At 41.9% G+C, this 23,043-nt stretch overlaps 1 protein-coding gene across 1 annotated transcript in view; it reads left to right on the top strand.

Annotated features, from left to right (window-relative positions):
• The first annotated feature begins 26 nt into the window (after positions 1–26).
• The window catches only part of CAPG (capping actin protein, gelsolin like), a 120,299-nt gene continuing 97,282 nt past the window's right edge, over positions 27–23,043 (top strand). Inside the window, exon 1 of the mRNA XM_070479707.1 lies at positions 27–216. The gene's annotated coding sequence lies outside the window, so the exon portion shown is untranslated. The remainder of the gene's footprint in view (positions 217–23,043) is intronic.

Here is a 23,043-nt window from a genome sequence, read left to right on the forward strand (position 1 = left end):
CTTTCGCCCTTGTATGTGATTCAGCAGATCAAGGTGAAACGAATGGTCTGTTTCCCGAAGCTTTCACTTTATATAATGTCCACCTGCGTGTGTGCCAATTTTGCCCATTAAAGGAATTCTAGGGAAAGAAAAAAGAACAAAACCAAACTTGAGCCAGCGAGGAGCAGGGAGTCGGGGACTGGCTTCACGGATCCCGTTCGGAAAGACCCACAAGTGGTAGGTGGGCCCGTGTCACTTCCTCCCGCCCTTGGGGCAGCGGACACGGTGCAGGGCCGGGAGGGGGCCGAGGATGGGGGGTGGGGGGTGGAGGGGGGGTGGCTGCTGCTGTTGCGGTGACCCCGAGCGCGTGAACATTGGCTTTAATGATGTTATTAGGAAACCGCCTGCTTCTAGGATAAGATGCTTGTTACCCTTGGGAGAAGAATAAGACCCCTTGCAGCAGCTCCAGCTGCTTGTGGCTCAGAAAATTAGAGAAGTTCGGAAGAACAATCCTCTCTTCGGTTTTCGAGAGGCGAGGGGGAGGCGGTTTGCTGTTTGGGAAACAATGGAAGCACTAGGGATTCTGACAAAGAACTTAAAAAAAGGGCTCATCTTTAGACTTTGTGACCACATCCGTGTTCCCTCGAAGCAGGGAACAAGAAAAGGCTAAATCACAAAAGAGACAATATATGTGCTGTTTTATTGGTTTATATTTTTCAGACTAACTTCGTGGAAAAACTAATACTTTCATAATTTATTGTTTGTTTTAGAGTATTTCACCTTTTTTTTTTTTTTAAAACAGAATGCCAGTTAGCTTACAATATGTAATAAAATTTGCAACAGAAACAAGTTGCCTGTGTAGGCTGGTCAGTGCATGATCTTCCAGCAGAAGAATCTATAGAGGAATCCAGAATATAATTAGAAAGTTATTTGATTAATATGGAATCAGAACAAGGGGATTAAATTCAGTTATTAGGTCATTAAGCCTTTATATACCCGTATGCTACCAACTCCACAGTGAGACTAGTCCTTCCAAGGAGATTAGAATCAGCTGTTCATACTTGCTTACCTCCTCTTTCTTGTTCCTAGCATCTGTACTTTAATGGTTAAGAGTAGGGGTTTTGGAGTCAAGCCTCTGCCACTTTTTAACAGTGTTCAGTAAACAACTTACCTTCTCTATCCCTCGGAGTCCTCAGACTGTAAAATTGGGATGATAATTGTACTATCATAGAATTGCATCAAGGATTAAAATCACGCAAGTAAAGTCTTTAGCACAGCAGTAAAAAAAAAAGAACCCTTCAGTGGCTTCCAGTTGTGTGAGGATAAAGACCCAAATCCCTACCTAGCCTTACAGGCCTCAGTGTGATTTAGCTGCTATTTCTTTAACCTCATTTGTGCCACTTTCTCCTCTCTGTCTTCTGCTTTGAATTTCTTTGAACTATTAACAGTTAAATTTCTTAATTGATTACGCACAGCACAAAGCAGAGCACATTTTCAGATTTATATTTTTCACACGGTCCTTTCTTCCCACAACTATTTATGAGCATTTCTGTCCAGCGGACCCAGGATTGGTGCTATGACAGTCTGGGTCTCTGCCCACCCAGAGCTCTATGTGAGGGGAGATGCCTGGCTAATTGTTTCCCATCATTCCCATCTCAGCTCAGCTGCTGTTTCCTGGATGTACCCTTCAGCTGCCTCTTTCTGGATGAAATGTTCACCTACACAGATTTCTCACTGGGTCCTCTCTTTTCCTATATGGCACTCAGTGCTCTTTGAAATTACAGATTTGGGGATTATTTGATGAATGTCTCAACTCCCAATTAGATTTGTAAGCCCCATGACAATAAGAAGGTGGTCAGTTTTGCTCAGGCTTTATCACTGAGAGTCTGATTCACAGAAGGTGTTTAAGAATGTATATGTGAGAAGGAGAGAGAGGGAAAAAGAAAGAGACAAAAGGATAAATAGAAGGATTGGCACAAAGAAGTGGGGAAATTAAAAACCCAGGGATCATGTAAAATCAATGAAAAGAGCTGCGGCTTTCTTTTAGTCACCAGAATTGTAATTAATAACACTGAAAGCTCTTTACTGACAGGGGAGCTCATTGCCATCCTGTTCTGAGAGGAATGAAATTTCTGATTCTATACATTAGTTGACTTCCTGGGTGACTCAGTAGTGAAGAACCTGGCCGCAGTTCAGGCACTGGAGACATGGGTTCAATCCCTGGGTTGGGTCAATCCTGTGGTGGAGAAAATGGCAACCCACTCCAGTATTCATGCCTGGGAAATCCCATGGACAGAGGAGCCTGGCAGTCTACAGTCTATGGTGTCCCAAAGAGTTGGACACCACTGAGCATGCATGTATGCATGCATATGTTGGTGTTCCAAGGCTGAAATAAACTAGGAGGAGTTGTTGGTTTATTTCATATTCAATGTGAAAGATTTGTTGAATGTGAAATGTAAAGCACATAGAAAAATTTAATCACCTAAAGGCTCCAGATCTCAACCTCAAGAACATTAATGTAGCAGGAGTTCCACAAAAGAGTCAAAACCGGTGGGTGGACAACCTAGACAGCAGATATAATGACTCCAGGTCTTATCCATCTGCCAGTCAGGGAGAGAGTACCAGTAAGGAAGAGAAAGTATTTGCAGTGCAAGAAGCTGTTGATTTGGCAGGAAAAGAGAGGGAGATGACACTGTGTGTATCAAAAAGCAATAGTGAAGGTGCAGTGTTGAGAAGAGAGCTCCAGACTACCTTCTATGTCATAACAGGCAAAGAAGAAGGAAATCTAGGCCAGCTATCTCCAAAATGGTGCCAGTTCTTTAGGACCAAAACTCAGACATGGCCTCAGAAGCAAACGAACTCTGCTCTGGGACTTTCCAGGCAAGAATACTGAAGTACGTTGCTATTTCCTACTCCAGGGGATCTTCCTGACCCAGGGATCAAACACACATCTCTTGCGTCTCCTGTATTGGCTGGCAAGATTCTTTACCACTGCTCTACCTGGGAAACTCTAATGGGTTCTGAAACAAATATTGGGTTGGCCAAAAAGTTCATTCAGGTTTTGCTGTACCATCTTACAGAGAAACCCAAATGAACTTTTTTGGCCAGTCCAATACTATGTGACTCCCCTCAGTGTGAGGCTTCTCGTAACCTGTTTTTGTTTCTCTGTTTTTCTCTTCTGATAATCAAATCTTTTGACAATTCTATCAAATAGTGAGAGATGGAAGAATGCATAGGGTACAATGGAGAAGACACTGATGGAGACAATACTCTAATGAGGACAGCATCTATAATTTATTGTGACAAGCACTGTCCTAACATCTTTTCTGTGCCTTACAATTCCGATGAGGAATTCCAATTCTGCGCCTTACAATTCCAATGAGGCAGATGCTATTTCTCTTCCTGTTTTATACATGAAAAAACTGACGTGTAATTCACCCAGGTAGTGGACTTGAGCCTGGGTCTGAGCTCTGAATTCATGCTCTTTGTTACATGTCAAAGGATAGATATTTCACACTCCCTGAGGGAATTAACTTTGTCAATAAAGGTCCATCTAGTCAAGGCTGTGGTTTTTCCAGTGGTCCTGTATGGATGTGAGAGTTGGACTGTAAAGAAAGCTGAGCACCAAAGAATTGATGCTTTTGAACTGTGGTGTTGGAGAAGACTCTTGAGAGTCCCTTGGACTACAAGGAGATCCAACCAGTCCATCCTAAAGGAGATCAGTCCTGGGTGTTCATTGGTAGGGCTGATGTTGAAGCTGAAACTCCAACACTTTGGCCACCTGATGCAAAGAGCTGACTCCTTTGAAAACACCCTGGTGCTGGGAAAGATTGAGGGCAGGAGGAGAAGGGGACGACAGAGGATGAGATGGTTGGATGGCATCACCTACTCGATGGACATGGGTTTGGGTGGACTCCGGGAGTTGGTGATAGACATGGAGGCCTGGCGAGCTGTAGTTCATGGGGTCGCAAAGAATCGGACATGACTGAGCGACTGAACTGAACTGAGGTAATTAACCACAAAATTTGGTTTGTATCCATCCATACCTATTTCTGTGAACACACCACACACACACATTTTAGCTGAAACATGTATTTTTTTCTTAACAATTTTCATGGCCTTTTCTCCAGGACACTATGTAAAGATAGAAATAATTTTAATTTTTTTCTCTTTTTAAAAAATTTTGGTAAAATAAACCTAGCATTTACTATTTTGGACATTTTAAAGCATGCAGTTCTTTGGAATTAAGAACATTCACACTGTTCTGTAAAATCATTCTTTTATAACAATGAAACATACTGTAGTATGATTCTACCATATAATTCATTCAGCTGTTGCCTTACTGGTTGATATTCACGTTGTTTCTCAGTTTTTCCCTACACAAAATTCTGGTGAGAGTAACATCTTTGTACATATACTTTTGTGAAGCAGTATGTTTGTTTTTGTGAAAAAATTATCTCAAAGTGGGATTGCTGAGACAAAGGATATGTGTATTTTTACATGGTAGTAGTTACAGCCAGATTACTTTCCAAGTGGCTGTCGAAACTCACATTTTTACCTTTCTAGAGAATATCTGGAAACCACCAAGGAAAAGACTGATAGATTCAACTACATAAAAATTAAAAATTACTGTACAAGTAAAGTTCAAAGACAAACAATAGAAGAAAACATATTTCAACACATATGACAGGCAAAGAGTTAGCACCAATTGATAAGAAAACTACAAACAGCCATTTTGGAATGGCTAGGAAAACTAGGAAGAAGAGTATAGGTGAGTAATTCACCCAGGAGGAAATGCAGACATATGAAAAGATGTTCAACTTCATTGATAGGGAAATGGATTAATTCATTTGTATATTGAATTTGGGACCAACAAGCCTTGTGGAGGAGAGGGAGGTAGAAGGAGGACACTAAATAACAGGAAGCTCTGTCTCTAGCTCCCCCATTAGTTTGGCGTTTAGTGGAGCTTTCAGGGTTTTTTTCAGATAATATATCCTTATGTGGTTTTTTATTATTTGGGGGGCATTTAACTCAAAAAGAATTGAAGATATGTAGTAAAATTGCCCTAACAAAATCCCTTCCCTATTTACTTGTTTATATAAACAAGGTTACTTAGTGTTTATGTCTATAAAAATGAAAAATAGATCAGTAATGTATCCTGTCCCTCCTAGCAGTAAGTAATATTCTTTAATGGACCTTAAACTAGTGTATCAATACATATACACATGTATGTTTATATATTTTTCCTTTTTTTATGGATAATTATAAAAATTAGAATATATTAATATATATTTGATCAGTTGTATACTGATTATTATATTAATAAATCAAGCCAAAGGAAATTTTGCTAACTCTGAGAAACTTACAGTAATAATAAGCATTTTCTAATATATATATTTTATTTTATATGCATATTTCGGTACAGAATAGGTAATAAGGTGATCAATAAAAGACTTTCAAGATAAAACATAAAATATATTAATTCGTATACAATTTTTCTGAGGAAGTAGCTTGGAATTCACAGAGAAAAAGGAATAATACAAATTTTTACACTGTTAAAGAAGAATTTTTTCATGTATTTTACATTTTTATTTATTAATTGTTCATTATTTTTATTTATTCATTTATTTACTTTTTGGTTATGCCACACAGCTTGTGGGATCTTAGTGCTCTGACCAGGGATTGAGCCCAGGCCCTTGGTAATGAAAAGAATGGAGTCCTAACCACTGGGCCACCAGGAAATTCCGTATTGTATGTTATTTTTAAATGAATGATTGTGGGTATTAACTCTCTATGGTATATAGGTTCCATTGGCTCTATTTATGAGTGATGGCGTATTATATTTTAAATGACAATATTTACAATATGCTGAAAGTTATAACCTTTCAGCCATTACTTAATGATGGAAAGAAAACTTTACATGACTGCTTCAAAACATGCTTGTAGCATATAATTTTTAAAAATTATTTTTGGAGTCAAAAGGCCACAGAAATTTAGAGAATACCTACTTAGATCCATTTGATAAGAAAGGATATTCTGAGAATTCATCCTCAAATTGTTTGTGTATAGATTTCTCCACAACATTGTAAGTTAACTATACTTCAATTTAAAAAGAAAAAGAAAAGAAAGAGATTTCTCTAAGTTTGTGTAAAAGTGATTGTAAAGCAGAAACTTCACGTGAGCCAGGTCCAGGTAGCATGTGAAGCATCAAAAGTGTGGTGACTCTCTAGTCCAAAATAGCGTGTAGATGCTGCTAATCAGATATTTTGCAGTTTCTCCAACCTTAGTGTCAGTGCCATTTTGTGCTGGAGAATTTTTTATTGTAGGGAGCTATTCTGTGCACTATAGGGAATGTAGCACTATCCCTGGCCTCTACCGTCCAGATGCCAGTAGTGTGTGCGTGCTCAGTCACTTCAGTCATGTCTGACTCTTTGTGACCCTATGGACTGTAACCCACCAGGCTCCTCTGTCCCTGGGATTCTCCAGGCAAGAATACTGGGATGGGTTGCCATACCTTCCTCCAGGGGATCTTCCTGACCCAGGGACCAAACCTGTGTCTCCTGCATTGCAGGCAGATTTCTGTACCCACTGAGCCACCTGGGAAGCCCAGATGCCAGTAGCACCCCCTCCCCCAATTGACAGTTGAAAATGGACTCCCCAGTTGAGAACCACTGAGCCATTGGAAACGTTGCAGGATTATGGTTGATGCTAAAGTTCTAAAGTCAAGGTCCAAATTATCTGTGCCCTGTGGCTCAGATGGTGAAGAGTCTGCCTGCAATGTGAGAGACCCGGGTTCCAATCCTGGGTTGGGAAGATTCCCCTGGAGAAGGAATGGCAACCCACTCCATTATTCTTGCCTGGAAAATCCCATGGACGGAGGAGTCTGATGGGCTACAGTCTATGGGACCACAAAGAGTTGAACACGACCTGAGCAACTAACTCTTTCTTTTGTCTAGAAGGCAGCCTTGCTTGCATTCTCTGAGGATTGGGATTAACTTGTAAGTCCCTAAAAGTCTTCCTTGATGAAGCCCACAGCCCTGTGTGGTGGAAGGCCCTTATCTGTGGACTACCATTGACTTGAGTCTCTAAGAATAGCCTGACAGGGGATAGTCCCATTTGGCAAGACTTTTGGACCTGGATGTTGGAGCCACATGGGTGAGGAGGGGTTGTGAAACAGACTGGAGGCTGGCCACTGCCCTCACTGCCTAGAAGCTGTAGGTACCATGGAGATGGCCTCCCAACCTGAGATCCAAGAATACCAGCCAACCACACACATTGTGGTTTAGTCACCAAGATGTGTCCAATTCTTTTGCAACATCATGGACTGTAGACTGCTAGGTATTTCCCAGGCAAGAATACTGAAGTGGGTTGCTATTTCCTTCTCCAGGGGATCTTCCCAACCCCAGGATCAAACTTGAGTCTCCTGCATTGGCAGGCAGGTTCATTACCACTGAGGCACAAGGGAGGCCCTAACCATCTGGACACACAGGAAGTGCCTGTGGCCATGACTGTGTGTCTGTGGCAGTCCACCTTTATTCTAGGGCCAAGACATTCTTGTCTGTGCCACTAACTGCTCTTCTTGCAGGTGGCCCTGGACCTGGACAAGAAGGGTAACCCTTGCTGGACAAGTCTTTGCTCAATAAAATTGCTTAAAACCTGCAAATTCACTACTGTGTTCTAGAGCCACAGGGAAATGCCAGCTCCCTGCAGCTCAGTGGTTGATAACCTTTCTTGTAGGTCTGCAGAACACTGGAGATCTCTCCGTAGAAACATGCAGCATATATACACACACACAGTTCTGTACATAATTTCTGAAGCTCAATTGTATATTAAAAGTTAAGAATCCTTTATAATATCTCATGAATTTAAATTCATGTTCCCTAGTATCCTGCAGACCCACCTCTAGAAACCTGGTCTAAAGAAATATTAGCATTTGATGTGCAAGTATGTTGTGTGTTTATAACAGCATTTTTTTTTTTTTTTTTTTTTTTTTTTTTTTTTTTTTTAAATTTTTATTAGTTGGAGGCTAATTACTTTACATCATTACAGTAGTTTTTGTTATACATTGATATGAATTAGCCATGGATTTACATGTATTCCCCATCCCAGTCCCCCCTCCCACCTCCCTCTCCACCCGATCCCTCTGGGTCTTCCCAGTGCACCAGGCCCGAGCATTTGTCTCATGTACCCAACCTGAGCTGGTTATCCGTTTCACCCTAGATAATACACATGTTTCAATGCTGTTCTCCTGAAACATCCCACCCTTGCCTTCTCCCAGAGTCCACAAGTCTGTTCCATACATCTGAGTCTCTTTTTCTGTTTTGCATATAGAGTATAACAGCATTTTTATAATAGTAAAAGAAATAGCATATAGAAAGAGCTTAAATGGATGCTAGCAGGGAGATTGAAATATTGTTCATTCATTCATTCACTCATAATAGAATACTACACAGCTATTAAAAGGACTGAGGTAGAACTATAAATACAGATTGAAAATAGATCTGTGATATTCTTCTGTATAAAAAAAGCATGTTGAGGAAATTCCCTGGTGGTCAAGGGATTAGGACTTTCACTGGGACTGGGGGCAGTATCCAGGGTGTGTGTGTGTGTGTGTGCGTGTGTGCGTGGTTTGGGGATGGGGAGAAAGGAAGAGAAAAAGATTTGGGAGGAGTGAGAAGTCTGTTTTGGACAGTATTTTGTAAAGTTTGTATATTTAAAAAAATTTAAATTCAGTGGTAGCTGAATTTGCAGTAGCTTTCACTGTCACGTTAGAGGTTCACTGCTTGGTCAGGCTTGAGATCCCTCAAGCTGAGCAAGGAGGACAAACAGACAAACATGTTGAAACAATATAGAGTATCATCTTGTCTTTGTAAAAATTATTGCACATGTGTAAATACGAATGTGTGTGTGTGTGTATATATATATGTGTGTGTGTGTGTATATATGTGTATATATATATATATATATATATATATATATATATATATATATATATATAATATTTTTGGTTTCATAGGCTATATTCTGGGAGTCTAAGCACCAAAATTTATAGCAGCTATTTCTGTGGGGTGAGATTTACTCTTTTCCTGTATTCACTCCTGTGTTGTTCGAAGTTGTAAAAACTTGCAAGAATTATTTCTATAAGTTGAAAAAAAAAAAAAAGATTAACAGCAACGAACAGAAATGAGTTATCTCTAGGGTGTGGAGTATGGTGGATGAACCTGCTTCCGTCTTGTCAGGCCCCCAGGCTGAGTAGTCATTTTCTATGGCACAGATCCCACGGGAAGGTTCCAGATACCAGACGACCTGCTTCTGAGGTGTCAGAGCCACTGCAGAGCCCTCTGTGAAAAGGACAGGCCCCTTCATGCTCCGTTAAGTTATTCTTTGAAGTCATTTGTCCCTAGGGAGACCACTGAATTTAAACTTTTTTAGATATACAAACTTTACAAAATACTGTCCAAAATAGATTTCTCTCCTCTCCCCAATCTTTTTCTCTCCCTTTCTCCTCAACACCGCCTCCAACCTCACACACACACACACACACACACACAGACACACACAGACACACACATATACATCCTGGATACTGCCCACAGTCCCAGGTTAAGTTACAGTGTTCTGATATCCTATATCAGAGATACTACCCTAGGCATTCTTTTGGATTGAGAATTAAGATTTTTTTTAACTTGGAGACTGGACCGAATTCATGGTTTCTGGACTCTGGCTAGGCCTTAAGAAACACTTCTCACTAACTACCCCAGGAGTAGCCTTGCAAACGTGGCCTGGTATGTACAGACTCTGCCCTCTCCTTGGACTTTTGCCCATGCCAGGCCCGTTGCTGCCACCAATGACACTGCCAGGCTCTGACCGTCTCCCCTTGGCCTCTGGCCATGCTTCCATCCCGACATTCCCTCAGAAACACTTGGGAGCACAGTGAAGGCAGTGTGTATTAGACTCTTGTGTAATAGTCAACTTTTATTCTAAACAATCTTGGACTGCAAGGAGATCAAACCAGTCAATCCTAAAATAAATCAATTCTGAATATTCATTGGAAGGACTGATGCTGAAGCTGAAACTCCAGTACTTTGGCCACCAGATGCAAAGAGTTGACTCTTTGAAAAAGATCCTGATACTGGGGAAGATTGAAGACAAAGAGAAGGAGGTGGCAGAGGATGAGATGATTAGATGGCATCCCCAACTCAATGGACATGAATTTGAGCAAACTCTGGGAGACAGTGAGGGACAGGGAAGCCTGGCGTGCTACAGCCCGTGGGGGTCACAAAGAGTCAGACACAACTTAGCGACTCAACAACAACAAGCAGCCAAATCACCAAAGATAGTTTCTATTAGTATATGGACCCTATGTAGGTTTTACTTTTGGGAGCTGAACATAGATGCAGCTATCCCTTCTTCACAGTCATTTTTTAGGATATATATATATATATCATATTAAAGAAAATTTGGAGGAATAGGATGGAGAGTCCAGTAATAAACTCATACATCTATGGTAAATTGATTTTCGACAAAGGAACCAAGATCATTCAATGGGTAAAGAATAGTCTTTTCAAAAAACAGTGCAGGGACAGCTGAAGAGCCACATGCAAAAGAATGAAATTGGGCCCCTACCTCACACCATATACAAAAAATTAACTCAAAATAGATCAAAGATGTCATTATGTAAGAGCTAAATCTACAACCACTCCTAAAAGAAAACACAGGAGTAAATCTACGTCGTCTTTAACCAGGCAATAGTTTCTTAGATCTGACCCCAAAACCCCAAGCAACCAAAGTAAAAAATAGATAAATCAGACTTCATCAAAATTAAAATTTTTTCTGCATTAAAAGAAACTTTTCAATGAAGTGAGAAGACAACCCACAGAATGGGAGAAGATATTTACAAGTTATATATCTGACAAGAGTCTAATATCCAGGATATACAAAGAACTCTTACAACTCAACAATAAAGACAAGAAGTCTAATTTTTAAATGTATATAGACATTTCTCCAAATGAAAATATGGTCTAAATCATTAGTCATTAGAGAAATGCAAATCAAAACAATGAGATACCAATTCACACTCACTAGCAAAGCTACAATAAAAGATGCAGATAATAAGTGTTGAGAAGGATGTGGAGAAATTGGAACACCCCATTATATGGAACATATATTACTGGTGAAAATGTAAAATGGTGCAGATGCTATGGAAAATGTTTGGTAGTTTCTCAGAAAGCTGAACGTAGAATGACCATGTAACTCAGCAATTACACTCCTAGACATATACCCAAGAGAGTTGAAACATATGTTCACACAAAAACTTATACACAAATGTTCATACAGTTTTTTCCTAACAGCCAAAAGGTGGAAACAAACCAAATGTGTATCAATAATAAACAGAATGTGATCTATCCATACAATGGAATATTATTTGACCATAAAAAAGAATGAAATACTGATACATACTTCAGTGTGGACAAACCTTGATAACATTATGCTAAGTGAAAGAAGCCAGTCACAAAGGATCACGTATTATGATTCTATTTACATTAAATGGTCGGCATAGGAAAAATCTATAGATTCAGAAAGTAGATTAATGGTGTCTAGAGACAGAGGAAAAGGAAATGGAAATGATTTGCTAATAGATATGGAACTTCTTTTGGGGGTGATGATTGCACAAGAAGTAGGGAGTGGTCAGCCAATCAAGCATCAGTGGACAGGAAGCTCCAAGGGTATATCCTAATGTAAACTTTCTGGAACGACCCCACTATCATCTTTGATTGGTTGAGGTTCCTGTTTGGGCAAAATTGAAATTCATGGAATTCTATCAATCTGTTATCATCTCCGGGAGAGACTGTGGTTCACACACCCAGACTCATAAACTTAACCAGCAAATAGGCAGAGGATGTGAATCTACAAGAAAAAGAAATAGCGAATAGACATGTATTCGGATTTCCCAGGTGGTGCTTGTGGTGCTCATAAAGAACCTGCCTGCCTGTGCAGGAGACAAAGAGATGCAGGTTCGATATCAGGGTCAGAAGGATCCCTTAGAGGAGGACATGGCAATCCACTCCAGTATTCTTGCCTGGAGAATCTCATGGACAGAGGAGCCTGACGGTCTACAGTCCATAGAGTTGCAAAGCACTGGACACAGCTGAAGCAACTTAGCCTAGCCTAGCCTAGACATGTATTCAGCCTCACTCATAGTTAAAGAAATGCATCATACAGCAATGAGATTGGCAAACAAAAGTCTAGTAATGCCCAGTGTTCACAAGCTTATGGGCAAACAGGCACCCTCATACACTATTCCTGGGAGCATAAACAGATTCAACTCTCCTGGAGGGCAATTTAGCAACGTCTGCAACATTTTGAATGCTTATTCACAGTGATTTAGCAATTCTACTGTAGAAATTTGCCTTTGGGATATACTGGCAAAATTATGCCAAAATCATGCACAATTATGTTCACAGCCACATTGTCAGTAGTAACAAAAATTTGGAACACACCTAGACATCCATCAACAAGGGACCAGTTAAATACACCCATGTAATGGAAAAGTATGCAATCTTAAAACATGAGATAGAACTGTATATGCTGATATGGAAGGATCTCAATGTGTTTTGTTTTTTAAAAAAATAAACCAATGTGCACAACCATGTGATCTCCTTTGTGTTAAATTGAAAAATAGAGCTACATAGACTTTTTCTTTCAGAAACGGTGCATAAGAAATGGTAACTTTTGGAGGGTGGTTTAGGGGTTGGCAGGAGGAAAGATAACTTTTGTCTTTTATTTGATGCTTTTCTATACTATTTTTTTTGTCATGTGAATGTAAGATTTAAAAAAAATAAGTATTTTAAAAGCAGACAAGGAACATGAAGGGATAAATGAGAGAGAGAAGAAGGATCCCTTAGGTGGGAGTTTATGGTTTTTCCTGACACAGGGCAAACTTGTTTTCTCTGTATTGGTGAAAACATTGTGACCCATCATTGGGGTTTTAGGAAGACCTCCAGGGCAGTAAGCTGGAGGGTGGAGGGGAGTTATGGTCAGAGTCAGGGGGACTGGTCAAAAGAGTGGGGTTCAAATTGAGAAGGTGATGGTGGAGGTGGAAAGACAGCTTCAAATAGGAGAGTTGTTAAAAAGGGAAGCTGACAGTCTTTATTAAAAAAAATATTTATTTATTTGACTGTGACGGGTCTTAGTTGTGGTGCTCAGGATCTTTGTTGGGTCTTGCGGGATCTTTTGTTCAGGCGCCAGACACTCCAGTTGCTGACTCGTGGGCTTAGCTGCTCTGTGGCATGTGGAATCTGAGTTCCCCGACCAGGGATCAAACCCCTGTCCCCTGCATTGGCAGGCAGATTCTTAACAAGTGGACCACCAAGGATGTCCTTGGCTGATTTTTTTTTAAGCTGATCCTTCACCAGTGCCAACTGCCTTGCTTTTGCCACATCTGCCCAGCAACATCCCAACCCTGGGTTTTCTGTTTATGGTCCGGAAAAGGCCACCCACCAGTGAGAACGTGCCACTCCAGGATCATGGTTCATAGCTCTGCGGGCTTCTTCCTGTACCACCCATCGATTTATTTCTACCTGTCCTTGGTTGGCTCTGGCTCTCATTCCCCATTTATTCCAAATTTTCACCATGTTCACTTCTCACACTTCATTCCCACTCTCATCTATGTGGCCTCTCTTGCCTTCCTACTTCAGGGAACAAATGAGGTGCTCAGGGTTGAGTGCCTTTAACATCTCAGCCCTCTCTCTATAAGTGTATCTAAAACAAGATTTACCTTCTTTCCCTAGTATTCAGTCTTAGAGAATGATGTTCAGCTCTTGTTTAGTTCTGGAGTCCCTCCAGGACATTTCACTGACCGTATTCCATCCCTGAGCCTCAGCTACTTGCTCCTTCTTCTGTGTGTATGGCTGTAACAGACATTGTTTATTTCAGTATCATGACATTTACCTTGCTGAAAAAAGTTATCTCCCTCTGTCTCCTCCAATTAGCTTGATCCTGTTCATGATACTCTTCCCCCTGTGCTGTGCTCAGTTGCTCAGTCATTTCTGACTGTTTGCTACACTGTGGACTGTAGCTCACCAGGCTCCTCTGTTCATGGGATTCTCCAGGCAAGAATAGTAGACTGGGTTGCCATTTCCTCCTTCAGGAGATCTTCCCAACCCAGGGATCTAACCCAAGTCTCTTGGGTCTCCTAGAGTGGCAGGCGGATTCTTTACCACTAGTGCCGCCTGGGAAGCCGTGATTTTTTTCCCCCTTAACATTGTATTAATATATAACATCCAAGCAGAAAAATGCACGTATTCTAAATGTATAGCTCACAGAATTTCCACAAACTGAATATACTCATGCAATCAGTCCCCAGGTGAAGAAACCAAGCATTATAGCTACCAAAGCATTCCTTGTGTTCTTTTACATGCTCCATATCCCTCCTCAGGGGAGCCAGTGTATAGTCTTTACTTTTGATTTTTCAAAATTTTTATATGGCTATGCGGGGTCTTCCTGGGTGGGGGATCAAACCTGAGTCTCCTGCATTGGCAGGCAGATTCTTTAGCATTGAGGCACCAGGTAACTCCCGCTTAAACAGCATAGATTAGCTTCATTTCTGAAAATTTTGAAATAGACCTGAAATAATAGGTACTGTTTTGTGTCTGGCTTTTTGATCATCACATCCATGAGAGTCATCCATATTGTTGCATGCAGTCATAGACAGTTCATTTCCATTGCCCAATAATATTCTCTTGTGTGACTAGACCACAATTTATTGATCCATTCAAATGCCCCATTTGGGGCAAACAGCAGGCACTGTGTTTTATTTATCTCTGCATCTCCAGCATTTCATGCATGCTTAGTATAATGGTTTGCGTGCGAGCAGGTTAGAGAGCTCAAGGAGTATTTTTCCACTGTGTTCTTGGGTGGTCAGATGATAATACCTGAGATATGAGAGTCAAGCCTGGGTACCAAGTTTAAAATGTTTACAGGCCCATGGACAGGTCTGATTGTCTATTGAGGACAACCATGGCAGTTGTCTGGAACCCATGCAGTGGCAGCCATCAAAGACGTTTATTATGGAAATGAGAACAAAAGCAATCAGACATGGACCTGGTTGCTTTTAAAGACAGAACTGGGCCAGTGGCTAAATATTTGAGAGAGGCAGCTTTCTGCTCAATAATAATCATGATATTGGCTCATATTTAGAAAGCACTTACCATAAACCAGACCCTGGCATGTGCTGAGGGCTTGGTATCCATGAGTTCAATATAAGAACGGTTTTTTATTTTTTAATATATATTTATTTATTTGGGTGCACCAGGTCTTAGTTGCAACACACAGGATCTTCAGTTCTCTTTACAGCATGCAGGATCTTTTCATTGCAGCATGCAAACTCTTACTTCCAGCACATGGGATCTAGTTCTCCCGACCAGGGATCAAACCTGGGCCCTCAGCATTAGGAGGTGGAGTCAGCCACTGGACCACCCAGGAAAGTCCCCAAAATGGCTTTTTATAGGCTGAGAATTGAGCTCGAGCTGCTTGGTGAAACCATGATGACTTCATGGCTTCAGACACTAGTGATCGTGAGCCCTGGGAAGTTATATTTATAGAGTCACAATTTTACTGAAAAGCCGTCCTCTGACTAGTCTCCCTGCCTTGCCCCCTTCCTTCTTTCTAAAACTATCTTCTTTCTTGAGACCAGCCTCCTGCAGCTCCTCTGTGGGTCCCCTCACAGCAAACAAATTATTAGGTGTTTCCACCAGTACCTTCCTTCCACTCCAACCCCACCTGGCCTGGCCAGGGCCTTCTCCTTTCCACTCCCGGGATGTCTCTCCTTCCAGTGACTCAGAACTCTCACCTGCATGGATGATGACTCTGGTCAGAGCTGTGGCCACCTCAGGCCTGACCCTTCAGGCAGCCAAGGGTCATTCTGAATTACCCTAAAGTTTGTTTGTGTCCAAAAGAGTGAGGTAGGAGCAGTGGAATTTAGAAAGTATCTGGAAAAAAGAAAAAAAAATGCTACAGAAACCCTTTTTCTAGATGTAGCCGTCCAGTTTAGGTCTCCCAAATAAGCAAAGCCCAGACGAATAAATCTGAGAGGCTGAATGCAAAAGGTGTTTGTCAGGAGAAGAAAAAATACTGCCATCCTCCCAGGATAAGCTGTGCGATTGGCCCTGAGACAAGATTCTTTATCTCACCGTTGGCGCCTGAGGCCCGAGGCCTGGCAGCAGCCGCAGAATCACCAAAAAGACAGTGGCCTGAGTTAGACAAGCAGGCCTTGTTGAAGGGCTGAGGACTCAAGTCCCCACCCCTCTCTGCCCTCCCTCGCCACTTCTCTGTTCTGTTCTCTGCCCCAGCACCCTGCTGTCTTCTGCCTCCTATTTCTACTCAGCACTCTATTCTTTGTTTTCTGAGAAGGGGTCTCGTGGGGGGTCCAAGAGTTAGGAAGCTGTACAACCTATGGGCAGATCCCCAGAGGCCCCGCTCTCCCCCATGTCCACGGCCTTAATTTACATCTTCTATTTCTTCTCTTCTGCCAGACAAAGCTGAGCACACACTAACAGTGTTAACACGATAAATATCAGCAGCTCTGACCTTTCTCTCTTGGGTCCTGGAGTCACCCTGACTCCCAGGCTCCGACTCGCCTGTGCTTAAAGTGGATTAGCACTTCCGCTAGGCTGCAGGGCCCTTCACTTAGGCTTGATGGGAATCAAAACAGAGATTACCTTATTTGACTTAAAAAAAAAAAAATTTCCATTTGAAAGATAGAATCCCCCAGAGAAGTACACTGGGGCTTACACATATACAATTTTAAATTGGATTTTAAAAATAGTTTGCCAGCTGTTTGCTAGGTCGGGCCTTGGGTCTCGTCCTTGATTGATGTTGCGGCCATTGGGAAATGAGGCCAAGAGGGGACAGAGAGACTGGCAAGGCAGCAGGATCCCGGATGCCTGAGGCTGTTCCCAGGAGCCCAGGCAGTTGTTGCCATGGGCCTTTGGAAAGCCTTGGAGCCCTGGCACCAAAGTCTATTTCTCGCCCAGAGAGACTGAAGGAGCTTGGATCACCTCCCCCAGACCTCATCTCATCCCTGCACTGCTGCTTCTAGGCCAAGGTCTGAAAAAAAAGAGCGATGAAAGAGGACTGCTCTCAGCTGGAAGGGTCTTTCACATTTTTTGTGGCTAAATACTTATTTTAGCTCCTGTGTCACCTTCGAATGATACATACATGGGCCCTGCTCAGAACACTCATCCCCCTGTGCTTTTTTCCTGCCTGACTGCTTTTCCTCTCAGGCCTCACCCAGGATGTCACTTTCTGAGGGACAGCAGAGGGCCAGTATGCTGGGGTTTAAATCCTGGCTGAGGGGACTTCCCTGGTGGTCCAATGGTTAAGAATCCATCTTGCAATGTTGGGGACTTGGGTTACATCCTTGGTCAGGGAACAAAGATCCCTCACTTAGACTCCCCCCACCCAGCACAGCCAAAAACAAATAAAATAGCATTGTATTAAAGAGTAAATAAATCACATATTTAAAAAAAAAATCCTGGCTCAGCACTTCCTAGCTGTGTGACCTTGGGTTGGTCACTTAACCTCTCTGTGCCTTGGTTCCCTCATCTGTAAATGAAATGGGGATAGCAATAGCATCTACCTTACTAGGATTCTTGAGAGGACTCAGTGAATTCATATATGGGGATAGAATATCTAAAGTGCCTATATGTTTACAATAACCAAGACATGTAAGGAACCTAAATGTCCATTGACAGAGGAATGGTTAAAGAAGGTGTGGTAAATATATACAATGGAATATTATTCAGTCATTAAAAAGAATGAAATAATGCCATTTGCAGCAACATGGGTGTACCTAAAGAGTGTCATGCTGAGTGACGTCCGACACAGAAGGAGAAATATCATATGACATCCCTTATATGTGGAATCTAAAAAGAAATGATACAAATGAACTTATTCTCGAAACAGAAAGAGACTCACAGACTTATAAAATGAACTTACGGTTGCCGGGGGGCAAGGGATAATTAGGGAGTTGGGGATGGTCATATGCACACTGCTGTATTTAAAGTGGATAACCAACAATGGGCCTATTGTACAGCACGTGGAACTGTACTCTGTTATGTGGCAGCCTGGATGGTAGGGGGGTTAGGGGAGAATGGATACATGTGTATGTATGGCTGAGTCCCTTTGCCATTCACCTGAAACTATCACAACATTGTTAATCAGCTGCATCCCAATACAAAACAAAAAGTTCAAAAGAAAAAACTATGTAAAATGCCTAGAACATAGCCTAGCACACGGTAGCCTCTGCTTTTATTAACCTCCAAAGCACATCTCCCCAGGCTCAGTTGTCTGCTGCTGCCCTGCGTTCCCCTCTGCAACCCTGCCCCTCACCTCCTGTAGCACCTGGCCTCCGTTATCGCTATTGCTTAATTATGTAACTGTCTTCTCCTGGAGGGCAGGAAGCATGTCTTTCAGTGGCCAGTTCTCATAACCTAAACCCATCCAGCTTATGACATACTTAAGAAATGTAGTATGGTTTTGTTTTGTTTTTGAGTTATTCTTTAGCTCCTTTAAAAAAAAAAAAAAGACTTTCACAATTTCAGCTCTCAATCATTTTTATTTCCTTGTATTTTGACAATAACAATTTTATCCATACATGAGGTTGCTTTTCACAATTCATTATACTGTCTACCTCTTATCAAACTAGCTGGTTTATACTCTCATGCAAAAAAATCTTCTTACCATAGGCTTCACTATCTGCATTATTATTTTCTTTAAAAAATTAAAAAAATATGAACCTTCCTGGTGGTGCATTGGATAAGAATCCACCTGCCAATGCAGGGGACACAGATATGATCTGTGATCCAGGAAGATCCCACGTGCGGTGAAGCAACTAAGGCTGTGACTCACAACTTCTGAGCCTGTGCTCTAGAGCCCATGAGCCACAACAACTTAGCCTGTGTGCTGCAACTACTGAAGCCTGGACACCTAGAGCTTGTTCTCTGAAATAAGAAAAGCCACCGCTAGAAGCCCACACACTGCAAGGAAGAGTAGCCCCCACTTGTGGCAACTGGAGAAAGCTCTTGCAAAGCAATGAAGACCCAGTGCAACCAAAAAAAAAAAAAGAAGAAAAAAAAATTTAATACAGTTTTAAAAGGTTACTTTCCATTTACAGTTTATTACTAAGTCTCGGTTGTATTCCCCACGTAATACATCTTCAGCCTATCTTACACTAAGTAGTTCATGCCTCCCACTACCCCCCAAGAAATGCTTTTGACCACAATACTAAATGAAAAACAAAAAAGAACAAATGCTAAAAGACAAATGGGATCCAGAAGACAGAGTAACTTGGGGTCCTGGGTCGTTTTTCTCCATCTTCATTTGCTCTGTATATGTACTTGGCCTTTTCATTTTGTTTGTCTGACTGTTAAAGAAAGAGCTGATGAGTTGTGAGTTCTGGAAGTATGAGAGTAAAGCTTTGCAATCACGTCTTTTGCAGGAGACTTCTGCCCCTATCTTGTTTTCCAAAATCTAATTAAATATTAAATGCGTATAAAAGAACAGATCATATGAGAAAACAGAAAAAATTAAGACCCAACTACCTACAACCCAGCTTAAAATAGAACTTACAACCTGTACCGTTGAAGCCCCTTTGGTGTACTTCTTCCAATCCCCAGGCCCCTGCTAAATTTTTGTTACTTATTCTCTTGCATATCTTCATAATTTTACCCTAAAATATCCATCCCTAAACAGTATACTGGTCTTGCATGCTTCTAAACTTTATATAAGATAAATCATATGGTATGTATTCTTTTTTTAATTTTTTAAAATAATTTTATTTATTTTTGGCTGTGCTGGGTCTTTGTTGCTGCATGGGTTTTTCTCTAGTTGTAGTGAGCAGGGGCTACTCTCTAGTTGTGGTGCTCAGGTTTCTCATTGCAGTGACTTCTCTTGTTCCTGAGCATGGGTTCTAGGGCACGTAGGCCTCAGTAGTTGTGGCTCCTGGGCTCTAGAGCACAGGTTCAGCAGCTATGGTACACAGACTTAGTTGCTCTGGGGCAAGTGGGATCTTCCCAGACCAGGGATCGAACCCGTGTCTCCTGCATTGACAGGTGAATTCTTTATCACTGAGCCACCAGGGAAGTCCCACAGTGTGTATTTGATTTGCTTTTCTCACCACTCAAAGTGATATTTGTGATGTTCCTTTCTGCTGTGGTCTGTAGTTGTATAATATTCTGCTACATGAATACTCTGCCAAGTTTGTTTTTTTTCCCTCCATTTGACTCTCAATGCATCTTTGGATTATATGCAGCTTTTTTTTTGCTATCGCCAGCAGTGTTGCTATGAATGTTCTTGCATGTGACTGCTGAGGCCCATGGTCAAGAGTTTCTCTAGGGTTATTTCTGGGACTTAAGGTTTACACATTTTCAACATGTCTAGATAATGCTAAATTGATTTTCCAGAGGGATTCCAGCTTCCCATCTGGTCCCAAGCCTCAGTCCCTGCTCTGTTCATCCTCAAGTTCTAGCAGACCTATTGGAAAAGAACCTTTTGCAACAGGGCCAGAGAGAAGCCTGTCAGCTTGTACTGCAGTGACCCCCACTTCTGCTCATAGGAGGTGACAGGCTGGCCTGGGCAACCTGGGAAATCTCCCCTGGTGGCTGGGTTGGGGTCTCTGGCTACAAGCATCACTTAGAGAGCCACACAGAGAGGAGCAAACTGTGTTGACCCAAAAAGGCCAATGAAAACCAAACAAATGTCTGGATTCAACATTCTGCCTAACGTATTTCTTCTCAAGATAACAGAAGTTTTAATACTTCTTCGATTAAGTAGAAATGGTACCAAAAAAAAAAAAAACCCATTAATTTCCTTGTTATAGGTTACCTTTAAATTTACTAGTTTTAAAATCCCAAAGTGTCTTGAGTATAGTAGGCTTTCCACAAATATGGACTTTTATTTGGGACATTTGCCATGTTGGTCAACAGAATTAATCAGGCATGTAACTACCAAAGCCAAAAAGAGAAATATTTGATTTCTCTTTTTCATTATTTTTGTTGCCCTTTGATTATTATTTTTTTTTTATCCTTATAATAATAATTTAAAAAAAAAGAACTTCCCTGGTGGTGCAGTGGTTAAGAATCCAGCTGCCAATGCAGGGGACACAGGTTCGATCCCTGGTCTGGGAAGATTCCATATGTTGTGGAGCAACTAAAGCCCACATGCCACAGATACTGAGGCTGTGCTCTAGAGCCCAAGAGCCGCAACTACTAAAGCCCATATACACTTGAGCCTGTGCTCTGTAACAAGAGAAGCCACTGCAATGAGAAGCCAGAGCACCGCAACTAGAGAAAAGCCTATGGGCAGCAACGAAGACCCAGCCCAGCCAAAAAATAAATAATTTTTATAAAATGAAAAAAGATGCAACAGTGAGACCTGATGAATCCCTAGGGCCTGTCGTGACTTTCTCCTGGAAATCCTTTCATGTTTGGCCGTCAGCTCAGTACAGTGCCCTGGCCCAGTTTCTCTGTCTAGGAAGAAGTTCAAAGCTTATTGGTCACTCATGTCTCCTTTGGAAAAGGCACATTGATCCTTCAAGAAAATGATCTTTGGGATTTGTAGGCAAAATCTGTTGTTAAAAGGCTATAGAAGTAAACCAGTATTGTGTGTAAACCTAGTTATACCTAGCTTGGGCTGATTGGTCACTTTGATTCGCTAATACGTTCTTTTTCTCCCATCACACATCGTCACAAACTTTTGCCAAGTTGTCTTGGATAACGTTTCTCCTGCCCCTCCCATTGTTGTGTTTGGCCTTTTTTTACCTCATGCCTGAACCGTAAGAGACTAAAGTCATCTCCCTGCTTGAGTTCCTGCTTATTCTAACACACCACCGCCAGCCGAATTAAGTTTTAAAAAATGAAAACCAAACAACAGTGACAAAACCCATACACAGCTAACTGTTTTCCCCTTGATTTGTCACTTTCAGCTCCCAAACTCCTTGACTTCGGTGGAGTAAAGTCCTGAAGTTTTAGCCAAAGGCTCTGCCCAAACTCCTGACCATCTCTACCGAAGCCTGCACGAACACACCCCAGATGCAGCACACCTTCAGGGTTCAGGGCCCCTTAAACCAGCCACAGCCCGGGTTCCACGCCCCTTCTCCACGACAGGACCCTGACAACTCAGAGCTGTTGTTCCCTCTGCCCCATCTCTTCTCCAGTGTTTCCCACGTGCCGAGTTTGTCGGACACAGCCAGCCCATGTTGACCTCTGCATCCTCTCCTGGAGCTTCTCCCCACCCAGAACCCATTCCTCGGCTTGGGTCTCTCAGGTCTCACCCGTTCTTTTGGGGCCCCACCTCAAAAGCAAACTGATACATTTCTCTCAGTGACTCAGATGGCCTAAGAAAGATAAATAAACAACTTGGACCTGAGACAAAAGGTTGTTAGCTACTGAGAGAAGCAGTCCAGGAGCTTCTGAATCTAAGCTGAGCCAAGCCTCAGGGTTGAGGGTGGAGTGGGGGGCTGGGGGATGGAGTGAGGGCATGGGGTGGGGAATAGTGAAAAATGTTTTACTGTTGAGCTGGGTCTGCAAAGTGACTTGATAATAAGGGAAAGCTGATCACAAAGCCCCCCAAAAGTGCCAAATTGAACCTGAGTGGTCATCTCTGAAATAACCAATAGGTTAATTGTGGGCTTCCCTGGTGGCTCAGATGGTAAAAAATCTGCCTGCAATGCAGGAGACCAGGGTTTGATCCCTGGGTTGGAAAGATCCCCTGGAGGAGGGAATGGCAACCCACTCCAGTATTCTTGCCTGGGAAATCCCATAGACAGAGGAGCATGGGGTTGCAAAAAGTTGGACACAATTGAGTGACTGAGCATGCAATTTTGTGTAGGCACAATGTGGGGTTTGTTTTCTGGCTTCACCAAGTGGTATGTGGAACTTCCCTGACCAGGGATTGAACCTAAGCCTCCTGTAGTGGAAGCCTGGAGTCTGAACCACTGGACCACCAGGAAAGTCCCTCTCTATTTTTTTAATACACACACACACACACACACACACACACACACAC

Source organism: Odocoileus virginianus, chromosome 2 (genome assembly GCF_023699985.2).
Source record: "Odocoileus virginianus isolate 20LAN1187 ecotype Illinois chromosome 2, Ovbor_1.2, whole genome shotgun sequence".
In the NCBI taxonomy this organism is placed as follows: Eukaryota; Metazoa; Chordata; class Mammalia; order Artiodactyla; family Cervidae; genus Odocoileus; species Odocoileus virginianus.